The sequence below is a fragment of the Podarcis liolepis genome (genome assembly GCF_965112155.1).
Source record: "Podarcis liolepis genome assembly, chromosome: 9".
Lineage (NCBI taxonomy): Eukaryota > Metazoa > Chordata > Lepidosauria > Squamata > Lacertidae > Podarcis > Podarcis liolepis.
The window spans coordinates 51,559,879-51,573,603 of record NC_139564.1 but is presented as its reverse complement, the minus strand read 5'-3'; the positions used below and the strand labels follow the sequence as shown (position 1 = coordinate 51,573,603).

Here is a 13,725-nt window from a genome sequence, read left to right as displayed (position 1 = left end):
AATGAAACCCAGCACTTGTGAATAACATACCTCAAACTGGAAAACAAATCTCACCTGGTCATCTTTTTTCATCAAAATTAGCTCTGTATGGTATGGCCTCGTACACTTGCTTTGCAGTAACTGAAAGCTCAGACTCACAGTGGAAGGCTTGTGACCTGCCCTTGAGCCATGCAATCAAAATTCCTTCCTTTTGTTACAGGCTGGTACACAAAACTACGGTTGCATAATTAAGCCATTGAGCTAAGATTCATGTCAAAAGGATGGAATTTGGACGCTGTTCCCAAAGTGTCTGGCTTTGAGGTGTTTTGCATAACCCTTTACAAGGCATAGCAACTATGCTCCAGTACCTTAGAGACAACATTTTCCAGCCCCCCCCCCCACCGCCTCCACAGATGCACCTGCATAGAGGACTCTGGAAGTAAGAAAGTAAGACTTCCAAACAGCTGCACTGCAATATCTCCTTGATTTATGAACAAAATGTGTACTGATGTGTGCCTCACATTCACACCAACACCATCCTGCACAATCTTAATACCTATGTTGCCAGTGTTGCAGCAGCTTTAAATTGTTCCTTGACACCAAGGCTTTTGGCACAGATCCCTGTTCCTAGGCCCTTCTGCAACTGAGCTTATAACTTAGCATGTGTACCAGATAGAATTGCTTCCCTGTTTAGTCCTGACTCGTAATCTGGTGAACCGGGTTTGATTCCCCACTCCTCCGCATGCAGCTGCTGGGTGACCTTGGGCTAGTCACACTTCTTTGAAGTCTCTCAGCCCCACTCACCTCACAGAGTGTTTGTTGTGGGGGAGGAAGGGAAAGGAGATTGTTAGCTGCTTTGAGACTCCTTCGGGTAGTGATAAAGCGGGATATCAAATCCAAACTCCTCCTCCTCCTCCTCCTCCTCCTCCTCCTCTTCTGCTTTCCCTCTGTGGAATTTAAAATGTAAGCTCCTTGGGACAGAGACTTGCCCTCTTATAAGCTGTAAAGCAGGGGTGGGGAACCTCAAGCCCAGGGGCAAATGCAGCCTTCCGGGACTCTCTATTCCACGCTTAGGACTTTCCTTTGTTGTGCCCACTTCCCAGGTCACACCTCTCAGCAGCCCTGCTCTGTGCCCTCCTCAGGCGCTATCTCCAACTGGAATGATCATGTCTTTTGCTTTCTTTGATGGAAAATGAAATGATGGGGGTGGGGGGTGAGTGAAAACGTCTCAGGCTTTTGGGTAGCTGGGATGTAGGGAAATCCATTGTGCTGACCACTCTTGACTTTGACCCTGTCCACCCCTGGAATTGGGCCGAGGAAGGTTTTCTGTGAAGTAATGCAACCCTTGGGTTGGAAAAGGCTGCCACCCACCCTGTGAAGCACAATGGAAGAAGAAGAAATGCTAATGGGCTGGTGATGGGGGAAGAATCAAAAAGCCTTCTCTGTGTTTATCAAGTGTGTTGCCAACCCCTGCTTTACAGTGTACAAGAGGGCAAGTCTTTGCCCCAAGGAGCTTACACTATAAAATTCCACATAGGGAAAACAGAAAAGGGCAAAGGAAATGGAGGCAGGGCTAAAGAAGAAGAAGAAGAAGAGTTTGGATTTGATATCCCGCCTTTCACTCCCCTTCAGGAGTCTCAAAGCGGCTAACATTCTCCTTTCCCTTCCTCCCCCACAACAAACACTCTGTGAGGTGAGTGGGGCTGAGAGACTTCACAGAAGTGTGACTGGCCCAAGGTCACCCAGCAGCTGCAGGTGGAGGAGCGGAGACACGAACCCGGTTTCCCAGATTACGTGACTACCGCTCTTAACCACTACACCACACTGGCTCTCAAAGAGGCTCAGTCTTCAGCAATTACAGTTTGGAAAAGTCATATCCCTCTGTACATTGTGGGAAGGCCATTGCAGCTTCCCGCACTACACACAACTGGTTCCCATGTGCAAGTTAATCATTTGATAACTGCAAGCAGTGACATGGCCGAGAGAGTGACCAATGACAAATAAAAAACAGACACTGTGCTTTTCCATGGAAACTGTTCTTCTATTCAGCTATGAGTCATCCAGTGTTGAATAACCTGGTGAATAGAATCCTTGTAATGCAGATGCAGATGTGAACCTGCCTTTACTCTTTGCTTTGGTAAATTACTTGCTACTATAAACCGGTGATTGGGACACGGGTGGCGCTGTGGGTTAAACCACAGAGCCTAGGGCTTGCCGATCAGAAGGTTGGCGGTTCGAATCCCCACAACGGGGTGAGCTCCTGTTGCTCTGTCCCAGCTCCTGCCAACCTAGCAGTTCAAAAGCATGTCAAAGTGCAAGTAGATAAATAGGTACCACTCCAGTGTGAAGGTAAATGGCATTTCTGTGCACTGCTCTGGTTCGCCAGAAGTGGCTTAGTCATGCTGACCACATGACCCGGAAGCTGAACGCCGGCTCCCTCGGCCAATAAAGCAAGATGAGCGCCGCAACCCCAGAGTCGGTCACAACTGACCTAATGGTCAGGGGTCCCTTTACCGTTATCTTTATAAACCTGTGATTAGGTTTGGGCAGTCTCACAGAATACGCATGAGAACCTGTGCCCTGCCAGACATTGTTGGGCTCCAGTTCCCATCAAGCCCAGCACCCACGTCCAATAGTAAGAGATGATGGGAGTTAGAAACCAACATTTCTAAAGCTGCAGGTTCCCCATCATCCCTGGCAAAGTGCAAGCGAGAGGACTGCAATTCACTTAACATGTGATTGCACACAACATTCCCATAATACAAAAGCTGCTTGTGCACAGAAGGTTCTAGGCTAAGGTCAACAGACACATGTTGTCCCACCACAAGGCCTTACATCATGTGCAACTATTTTTCATTGTTAGGGAACATCACAAATGCATCTTTATGAGAAAGAGCACGAGAGAAAATAGTCAGTACAAATAAGGCTTGGAAATGGACAACAGGCAAAGAGAAGCGTGCCAAAACTTAAGGCTGCAAATGGAAATGTACACTAACATTCTGACAGGCAGCTACATGAAAAGAAAATGGAAATAAAAACACTGCCATGTTCAGGAGAGTTCCCAGGGAAAGAGATTAATTTTGGAATAACAAAATGTTGCTTCTTGGTCTTTTGAAGGAATGACATTTTGATTTATATTATGTTGGCATCTGTGTATGAAGCAAAGGGGGGGGGTGAGAGAGAAATTAATAGGGAAAAGGTATCTTAAGAAATTCCTGAATAATACAGTACTGCTTGGTAAAAGCTTTCTTTTTCTTTGTGATGCATAAATATTGATTTAGTATTATGTACAATTATTCTAAGCTCAGTTTTCTTAAAATTAGTGCCATGAATATGACTTACATAGATCAGCCAAGACATCCATATTCAAAAAGTGCACAGACTTCAAGTAGCCATTTAGCCTTCAAAAACAATTGCAGGTTGGCCCATTAGAAAGGAAATGGAAAAGTAACAAAACCCCAAAACAAGTATTACTATGATACTTTTTTTAAAAAAAGTAATCAAAATTAAACCTGTCAAATATTGTCAAGTGGCAAACAAGGCTGTCAAATATCCTGTTTAGATGTTATCCCAATGCCCTGACATCTTGGTGGAATCTACACACACATAAAAAACGCTGTGTAAATGCTTTTTTAAAAAAAAGTGTTTTGAAAAATACATTGAATTTTCCATAGCTCACTTTCGCCATGTAGTGTCATATTTGTATATTACACTTTACAACACGCTTAAAATGTTTTATTTGCAGCTATATAGCTGAGTCCCTTATAATAATAATAATAATAATAATAATAATAATAATAATAATAATAATAATAATAAATTATTATTTATACCCCACCCATTTGGTTGGGTTTCCCCAGCTATTCTAGGTGGCTCCCAACAGATTAAAAACAAAATAAAACATTAAAAACTTCCCTAAACAGGGCTGCCTTCAGATGTCTTCTAAAAGTCAGATAGTTGTTTATTTCCTTTTAATCTGATGGGAGGGTGTTCCACAGGGCAAGTGCCACCAGTGAGAAGGCCCTCTGCCTGGTTCCATGTAACCTCACTTCTGGCAGTGAGGGAACTGCCAGAAGGCCCTCGGAGCTGGACCTCAGTGTCCGGGCAGAATGATGGGGGTGGAGACATTCCTTCAGGTACTTGGCTGAGGCTGTTTAGGGCTTTAAAAGTCAGCACCAACAAGAGCAGTAGGAAATATTTTGAAAGCTACCTAATCACAGTGGGCGAGACCCAATATCAGTCATACTCGGAGAAGCTGTGGCGTAGCATGGGGGGTGCAGGGGGGGCGGCCGCACCGGGCGCAACATCAGGGGGGGGGCGCTCGCACTTGCAGCTCTCTGCCCCTACCTAGGTTAGGGGGCACAAATTACTTGCCTTGCCCCAGGTGCTGACAACCCACGCTACGCCACTGCGGAGAAGGCCTACTGAAACTCTGAGTATGATTTCCAATTAGATATCTCTAGATTGTTGGGTTACTGTGAGGAAGTCCTAGGTGACTTAAATATCTATGCAGAGGCTGTTACTGGGCTGCCTCAAAACTCCATGGCTTCCACAAATGGGTTTCTCTCAAACAGTCATCACTTCAACACACTGGACAGGGTACACCCTTTGTAGTATTTACCCCAAGTTATATGAGGAATAGACCAAAGGTGGTGGTGGTGTGCATTCATTGGATCTGTTGAACCTTGCACTGGGAGCAGCAATTCCTGGTGGGCCCATTGGGATGGCCTGCCCTTGGAAACTGATGGAAAATGAGGTGTTCTTGACTGCTCTGGGGGATTTTCCATTGGTGAAAGCTGAGGATTCTGTTGAAACCCAGGTCTCGCTATTGAATGGCAAGATGAGACATGCTGCTAACATGGTCACTCCCAAGAGTCCTCTCCAGAGTTGGGGAGCCTGAGTGGCTCCTTGGTATTCTGGCAAGCATCTGAAGCAAGCTGAAAACGAGCAAAAATGGTGTAAGTCTCACATTGAAGTTGACCAAACATTGGTTAGTGCTCATAATCAAGCTAAGCATGTGGCAGCAGGAGCTACAAGGAAGTCCCATTTTGCAGCTTGCGTTGCATTCTCTTGTGATGAGCTGGCAAAATTATTCTGGATACTTTGGACCAGGCATATGCAAACTCGGTCCTCCAGATGTTTTGGGACTACAACTCCCATCATCCCTGACCACTGGTCCTGCTAGCTAGGGATGATGGGAGTTGTAGTCCTAAAACATCTGGAGGGCCAAGTCTGCCTATGCCTGCTCTGGAGGTTACCCATTCCTACCAGTGCCATCCTACCCCTGAGGCAAAGTAAGGTGACCACGTCAGGGAGCAGGATCTACAGAGGCAGCAAAACCCAATAAATATATTTACTCCCCCCTAGTTCCTGATGTAGATCTTCACTCACCCCTTCCCTGGTGGGGAGGGTGGGGCGCCATTTTGTGGTTTGCCTCAGGCGCCAAAATGTCTTGAACTGGCCCTGCTCCCACTGTGGGGGGAGGGCCCTCTGGAGCATTTGAGGGCCCATTGCGATCAACTGCCTTTGAAGATAAAGGCACTCAGCTTCGGACTGATCTTGATTCTGCAGTGGCTGCAGCTTGGACTGAAGTAGCTAGTACCAGAATCAATGATGTGTTATGGGATCAGTTCCAGCTTATACATTCAGCTGACATTAACAAGGTGCTGGTGGCAATAGATCTATCCACATGCCCTCTTGACACCTGTCCCTCCTGACTTATTAACTCTAGCAGAGGAGTCTGACTGCTGGGTCCAGAACGTGTGTGTATATGTGTATAATCAATTGTGTGATCTACATAGTTAGGCCCAGCAGGACTTAGCCAATTTCCCATGATAAGCATAAGGAAGTTTGTGCACCCACAACACTCTCAAAATTTGAAATATACCACTGGCCCAAAAAGGATGGCGCCCCCCCCTCCCTGTATGTTATCCAGTATATTATCATACAGTACTCTGTATTGGAGATATGGTCCATCCCTGATTCGTGCACATATATGATCCCTGCATGCCCAACTGTACACATGGAGAGTTCTCCTCCATGCTTTCAAGAACTCTGGAAAAGCAGGGTTCTCAAACAGTCCCCCCCCCCCCACCTGTATAGTTGAACATAGTAACAATAGTGAGGAGTTACAGATAGGTAGCCGTGTTGGTCTGCCATAGTCAGGAGTGAGGAGGTCTTTTTATAAAGTGAGGAGGTCTTTTTATAAAGACCTGTGCTCATGCATAAGTTTAGGGGGCAGAGCCTAATGGGGTGTACAATCAAAACAGTTACCACTATATTGTCAGCACATAAATAACTGGAAAGGATTGTGGTTGATTAACTTTTGGGGCATAGCAATTCTCCCAGAAATGTCTGCTGCAACAGCAGTAGAGTTTATAAACTTTTTAGTACAACTACAATTCTAAAGAGTCCTAGTAAAAACAAGATGGCCTAGTCCCAGGTCAAGGTATCTAAGATTGCCAGTCTGTTACTCTCTCTCTCTCTCTCTCTCTCTCTCTCTCTCTCTCTCTCTCTCTCTCTGTGTGTGTGTGTGTGTGTGTGTGTGTGTGTGTGTGTGTAACAAACTGTATATTAAACAACCATAGAAAGATTAGACCAGCAAAACTGTTGCCCAGTGAGATTTGATCAGAGAGGTAGCTTAGCGAGAGAGCTCTTAACTGTGGCATGAAAAGGTCAGTCTGAAAGTGATACAGGTCTATTTCAGGACACTCTTTCTTTTTAGCCAGGATCACTAGAGCACTTGTATTATGCAACACATGATAAACCTGTAAAAACACAAAGGGCACAATCCACCAGGGACTTCTCCTGTGCAAGCTTCACTAAAATGAGTGGCTACGGTGCACCATCCCTACCATGAACTGCAGCCCCTATGCTCTTTCTGTACTTTGTCAGTGGAAATTACTGCAGACACAGAATGCTGCCCACAAATGATAATTGATAGAGAAATTTCCCGTCCTCCCCACTTCCCAGTATCATCTTCTTTTACTCTTGACAATGTAAAGGAAAGCACTGGATAGAAACTGGATCAGATTGATTAAAATATGTCTATTTGCCAGTAGTGTTCTAGCAGGTTAGCCATGCAGCTAAAAAAAGAGAGTCTCATGGCAGTTGAAAAACTAACAATGCAGTCCTGTATACCCAGGTATCAGCCCTGTTGACTTTGATGGGATTCATTCCCAGGGAAGTATGCATAGGATTGCAGCCTAAAGCAATATATTGTAGCATAAGGTCTCCTGGTCGTGGGGCCCAGCTGTCAAAGTAGTCTCTGGTCCACAAAAGCATACTCCGCAATCCATCTGTTAGCTTGTTAGACCAGTGTTTTTCAACCTTTTTTGGGCAAAGGCACACTTGTTTCATGAAAAAAATCACGAGGCACACCACCACTGTGTGCGGAGAGGGAGATGTCAGAGCCCCGCTGCTCTCTATGGGGAATCGGATGAGAGCGGACCGCCTGTCCGCTCTCATCCGATCCCATCCGATCTGATCCCCACCCAGGACGGATGGAAAATAGGGTGGACACAGTCCGGCGCCCGCCTAGTGGGCGAAAAATTGACTTTAAAAAAAAATAAAAATCTTTCGAATTTTTCAATTTTTCCCACGGCACACCAGGCAACATCTCGCGGCACACTAGTGTGCCGCGGAACAGTAGTTGAAAAACACTGTGTTAGACAGTACAAACATGGAATGCTTTGGTTTAGCCTGCCACCCACACTTTATTACTACTTCCCTTGCCTTCTCACCTCATTCCCAGCCCTGCCACACTCAAGCATTTGCAACATCTGCACTAAAACAGCAGAAATAGAGTTGTCAAAATTCACCCCAAGGAATGATCAGAAAGTTGCTGGACGTTAATATCCCGGGTTTAAAAGATAAGCAGTGATGATTCATTTTTTGAATCTCTGCTGCTGAACGGTGATTAACACGTCGTTAATGAGCTAGAGGCTCTGACAGGGACAGCTCTCTCTAAGGATGAAGCTGGGGTATCTCCTTTCACTCAGCTGTACACTTTGCTCTGTGGTTCCACGGAGTCTTACACTTTGAGTCCCATCTTCATGCCAGTGACAGGCTCCCTCTATGCACTTGGCCATATAAGGCCCACCTCCTCTGCACCTGTCTCACTCAAGCCCTTGTGGTTTGGAACATAAAGGAGACAGGCTGCCTTGGGCTTTTAGACTGTGGACTTGCGAGGCTGGCTGGGAGCTGGGGAGAAGCATTTCATCCCACCCAGGAGATCCAGTCATATTTGCACCACCCCAACATAGCCTGTCTAACCAGTATCCCCACACTAGAACATTACATAGGCAACTAATGGAGGGCTGCATGAAACAGCAGAGAATCTATTATTAGGTAAAAGGGTTTAGCAAATTCATTCCATAAATCAGCTGAAACCACCAAGGCATTTAAGTCAAATTCTGAAACAAGTTCTAAAAACAGCATATATGAGAAATAGACTAAAATAAACAAATCTGTCCCCAGTCTCTGACTATGCAGCCAAATAAAAATATCTTACATAATTTCAGGGGTAAGCAGGCACCCGGAATGCTTCTTGAGTGCCCAGTACGTCTGCCACACAGGATAATATTCAGAAGCTGCTCTTGGCTATAGTACACAGAATTCAGAGTAGGATACGGGGAGAGTCACTAAGGTATATGGGGACCAAACCAAACTTCCGCATCCCTGAAAATATGTTTATTTTAATTTAACACATCGCTCTCTCATTCTGCCCTAAGCCAAGTCTTCAAGACAGTTTTGCGATATAGCAAAAATAATATAACATAAAATCCATACCAATCCAGTTAACACATGGAATCTTTTGAAATGAGCAGCTGTGCAGTAAGCAGTCAAGCACATCAACATCACTCACCAAGGGAAGGTTAGAGTTTAAAAAGTCATTCTTTCTATGAGAGTCCCCCCTCATTTTGCCACAATCCCCTATTCCCAATCCACTACAAAACTGCATTATATGCAACTGAAATCATTCCACACTCTGTTGTTTCCCTTGGGTTGTGTTTAATGGTGATGCTCAGCTGTTTTCAGCAATTCCCCCCCCCCCCTTCACTGCAGCCTCACACACTCCCATTAAATTTGCTCCAGGGAGTTGGGGAACCATCCAGCATAGATCTGGGAGACAAGTGGTGGATCCAAACACGGGGGGGGGATGCTATAAATAAGTCAGAAATTAGATTGTTATAAGAAAAGAAAAAAATCTCTATGAAAAATAATGTTTTAAAAATCCCTGCTCTCTGGCGCCATCTGGTGTTGGATGTTTATAGCAGGTTCAAAACGCTGTTTCTTTACCAATGTAGCTGAGTCCATGAAGTGCTGCAGGGTGAAGGAGGAATCACCAAAAGCAGCTTCCCTGTTTGGCTGATGGATACAGCTTGATTCCCCCATTGTACTTGATGTTGATCTTCACTCACCCCTTCTTTCCTGGTGAAGGCGCCATTTTGTAGCTCACCACAGGTGCTGAAATGTCTTTGGCTAGCCCTACTTCTGAAGTGAGCCCTTCATGTCCTTCTGTTTTGAAGTCTTCTGCTTCATCACCTGAAGAGGATTCTGATCCCTGACAGAAGGAACTTACTATATGCAGAACTTTAGCTCTGTGTGTCTTTTGTACCTGGTCTGGTTGGAGATTTTGAGGTTCTAGTAAAACACAAGTGTTGAATGTTTTGTATATTCTAGAAGCCACCCGGAGTGGCTGGGGGAATCCAACCAGGTGGGTGGCATACAAATAAATTATTATTATTATTATTATTATTATTATTATTATTATTATTATTATTTATTATTATTATAATACAAATCTAAAGTCTGCCCACCCATAACTTTGCTTAAGTTATTGTACATAGTGGTTAGGATGAGAACTGAGACTCCAAAGACCTATGGGATAAACAGAACAGGAGTGTGCACTGTGGAGATGGGAGGAAAGAAGAAAAAGCAGGTGTTTGATGGATATAGTGCAGAACTACCCTTTCCCCCCCTGCCAGAATGCACAGCAGCATCCCAAAGCAGTTTGAGTCGATATGTGTATATACATGAAACACAGTGCTAAGGTTTACAGATATATAAAAACATCTTTGTACTACCATGCGAAATGTTTTGCTTTACAGTCATCAGAATGCCTGTCAAAGGATAAACACAAGAAACAGTTTCCCTTCAAAATTATAAAATGCAGAGCAGATTCAAGTGAGTAACAGCTTCATGACTCATTGCCCAAGTGGGCAAAGACAACAAAGAAAAAGTACACGATTTACCTATTTAATATTGAGGACCAGTTACCAGAAGCATGCAAAAGAAAACAATAGCAGCCATTTGCTGGCTTGTGATCAGTCAAGAGTGTTTGCTCAGAAGTGGGCAAATTTGTGGAGAATTTAACACATGCAATTGCTGGAGAGCATTCCACATTGTTTTTAAAGCATGTGTATATTCAAAACGTTTAGCGGTAATAGTTAATTTTTAGAAGTGAGATCTTGAAAGCTCTTCCTACAGTCCCAGATGTATGGAAGAGGGTTACTCAGCAATGCCAATGAGGAAATGCAGTATCCTCATATACACATCAAAGGTGCTTTCTCATTATTATTTCACCTGTTCAAGAACTGAGAATTGGCACTAAAATTAGATTGCAGACCTTCTGAAGCTGGATATATCACTCCTTGCAAGTGGATATACTGTGTGTGTGTGTGTGTGTGTGTGTGTGTGTGTGTGTGTGTGTGTGCTCTGGGTGCAAAAGGAAGCAGAGAGAAAGAGACAGCAGTGAGTTCTGGTGTGGCACAATTGGGAAAACGGGTACAGCCAGTGAAAACTGAACACAGCCTGCAAGTGTGAGGGCAAACACAAGAGTAATTGTGAATAAGTCTACTGAAGTGAATGGCTTAGCTGTACATATTTCTGGACTGTATATGCCCAAACATGCATACAAAGAAAAATGATGATAGGAAATGTCAGAGAAAGATTAGGCCTTTGGAACTGCGTATGGCAACTGAAATTGAAAAAAATGCAACCAATAATTTACAACCACCAGAGACACAATGACAGAAAAGACAGAGTGTGAAAGAAAGACCAGCGTTGGACACCGAGAAGGAAAAAAGATGAAAGTATGTGGGAAATCAATAGGGAAGGGGGGGAGGGGATGTACGAAGAGAGACGGATAAAAACAGAAGAGAAATACAGGCAGAAAAAATGAACACAGAATTTTCTTGACATAGAAAAAGTTATGTAAACACAGCTACTTCATCCAGTAAGGATACAGTAGATTGGTGAATAAAGTACCCAAGTCAGGATGTGAGGTAACAACATCAACAATAATATATAACTTCAGTAATATCTAAGGTGTGACCACACTTGGAATATTGTGTACAGCTGTAGACCACATTCACATCACACATTTACAGATAGGTAGCCGTGTTGGTCTGCCATAGTCAAAATAAAAAATTCCTTCCAGTAGCACCTTAAAGTTAACTTAGTTGGTCTTTAAGGTGCTACTGGAAGGAATTTTTTATTATCACACATTTAAAGCATCATAATACTACTTCAAACATCCCCCAGAGAATTCTGGTAAATGTGGTTTGTTCAGAGCCCCTTTTCCCCTCACAGAGCTGCTGTTCTCAGAGTGGTTCTCTTCACAAGGAACTCTGGAAATTGTAGTTCTGAGAGGGGGAAAGGGGCCTCCAAACTACTTTCAGGAGCCTTAACAAAATCTTATTCCCATAATTCTTTGGGGGAAGCCATGACTGTTTAAAGTGGCATCAGTGTGCTTTAAATGTACGGTGTGAATGTGGCCCTCATAATCCTACCACAAAAAAGATACTGTAAAGCTGGGAAATGTTGAGAAAATTATCAAAGCAATTCTATTGTGAGGAAAATGGCAACACCTGGAGATTTTTCTGTTACAGAAAAGGTGAGCAAGAAGGGTGTATAAAATTATGTGGTGAAAGCAGACAGAAAGGTTTATCTCTCTCACACACAAAGTAAAACTCAGTGATATCCAGTGACTCATGATGTTGGAAGATTTAGGGCAGACAATAAAGGATTTCCCCACACAGTGTAAAGCGAACTACAAAATTTGCTCCCACAAGGTAGTCACGATCACTCAATACTACCTCAAAAGTATATGCATAAAAATGATCTAATGGTTTTTTAAAAAAATAATTGATGCCTATGATCATTCTCTTTTTTATAATTTTATTTATAGTTTTCATTTATATACATTTCAATAGTTTACCAATAGTTCTAACATTTCAAACCTCAAATTCCTTCCTCCCCTTTCTGTGGTTCCTTAAATTTTATCGTTTCCTGTGTAAATTAACTTATTTGTTTATTCATCTATTTTGATTATATATTCTTTTGAAACTACAGGTTATTACAGTAATCATGCCAATGTCTTTATCGGTTTAAAATTTGTTTGTAAATATTCAATAAACCATTTCCATTTTTTTTAAATAAAAAGTTTTTTATCTTGATTTCTTATTCTTCCAGTAACTTTTGCCATTTCTGCATAATCCATAAGTTTATGTATCTTTTCATTTCTTGTCCTTTTCTTTCCATTTTTGGGCAAATAACATTCTTGCAGCTGTAGTTGCATACATAAATAAATTTCTATACTGTTTGGGTATAATTCCCAAGAGAAAAGCTTCTTCTTTTTAAAAATTGTTAGTCCATTATCATTCTCAGTCACTTAAAAGAGTACAGTGGTATTCGTTCTGGAGGTCCGTTCTTAACCTGAGGTACCACTTTAGCTAATGGGGCCTCCTTCTGCCGCCAGTGTGTGATTTCTGTTCTCATCCTGAGGTAAAGTTCTTAACCCAAGATACTACTTCCCGGTTAACGGAGTCTGTAACCCAAAGTGTTTGTAACCCAAGGTACCACTGTACTTTACAAGGCTTCTGGGCTTTTCACATTCCATCCCTTCTCAACCTGCCAGTTTTTTAAACCTGGATTTCCACAGATTAAGGCAATTCAGATATAATGGACTAGATCACCACAGTACAAAAGGTATCGCTATCAAGTGTGGAATGGAAAGCATTGCACAGGGCAAGATTAAGCTCTCTCTTAATGAAAATTTTGAACGGATCATATCATTGTAATCAATCAAGGGAATTGCTCAAAGTGAAGGCTGCCACCTCCTTGTGACATACCAGGCACTTCAACTGGTGTTAACCTCACTTTCTTATCTGTAAAGAGAACAGCAATTATTTGGTTTAGCCAACCTTCACCTAAGAGGAGAGGAAGAAGAATGAAGAAAGGTACAGAAAGCTAATTCAGGACTAGTTCTCAACTTAGTTTTAAGGTGGAGTTTTCTTATAAGACCCAGGACTTATGTTACCTCAACAAATTGGTTGTTGACAACTGTTACTTTTTATGTTGATGGCATAATATAAAATTTAAAAAAATAATGAGAAGGGGGGGGAGAGAGAGATAATGGGGTTATAATTATTAATAAAAACACTCCTAGGCCAGAAGGATAAGCAGCTATCTTATCTTTAAAAGACATCTGAAGGCAGCCCTGTTTAGGGAAGTTTTAAATATTTAATGCTGTATTGTTTTTAACACTCGATTGGGAGCCGCCCAGAGTGGCTGGAGAAACTCGGCCAGATGGGTGGGGTATAAATAATAAATTATTATTATTATTATTATTATTATTATTATTATTATTATTAGTGGTGGTACCTCGGGTTACATACGCTTCAGGTTACATATGCTTCAGGTTACAGACTCAGCTAACCCAGAAATAGTGCTTCAGGTTAA

At 42.8% G+C, this 13,725-nt stretch overlaps 1 protein-coding gene across 3 annotated transcripts in view; it reads right to left on the bottom strand.

The window, feature by feature from the left end:
• Positions 1-13,725, bottom strand: part of TLR3 (toll like receptor 3) — a 115,560-nt gene that overhangs the window by 24,842 nt on the left and 76,993 nt on the right. The window lies entirely within an intron of this gene.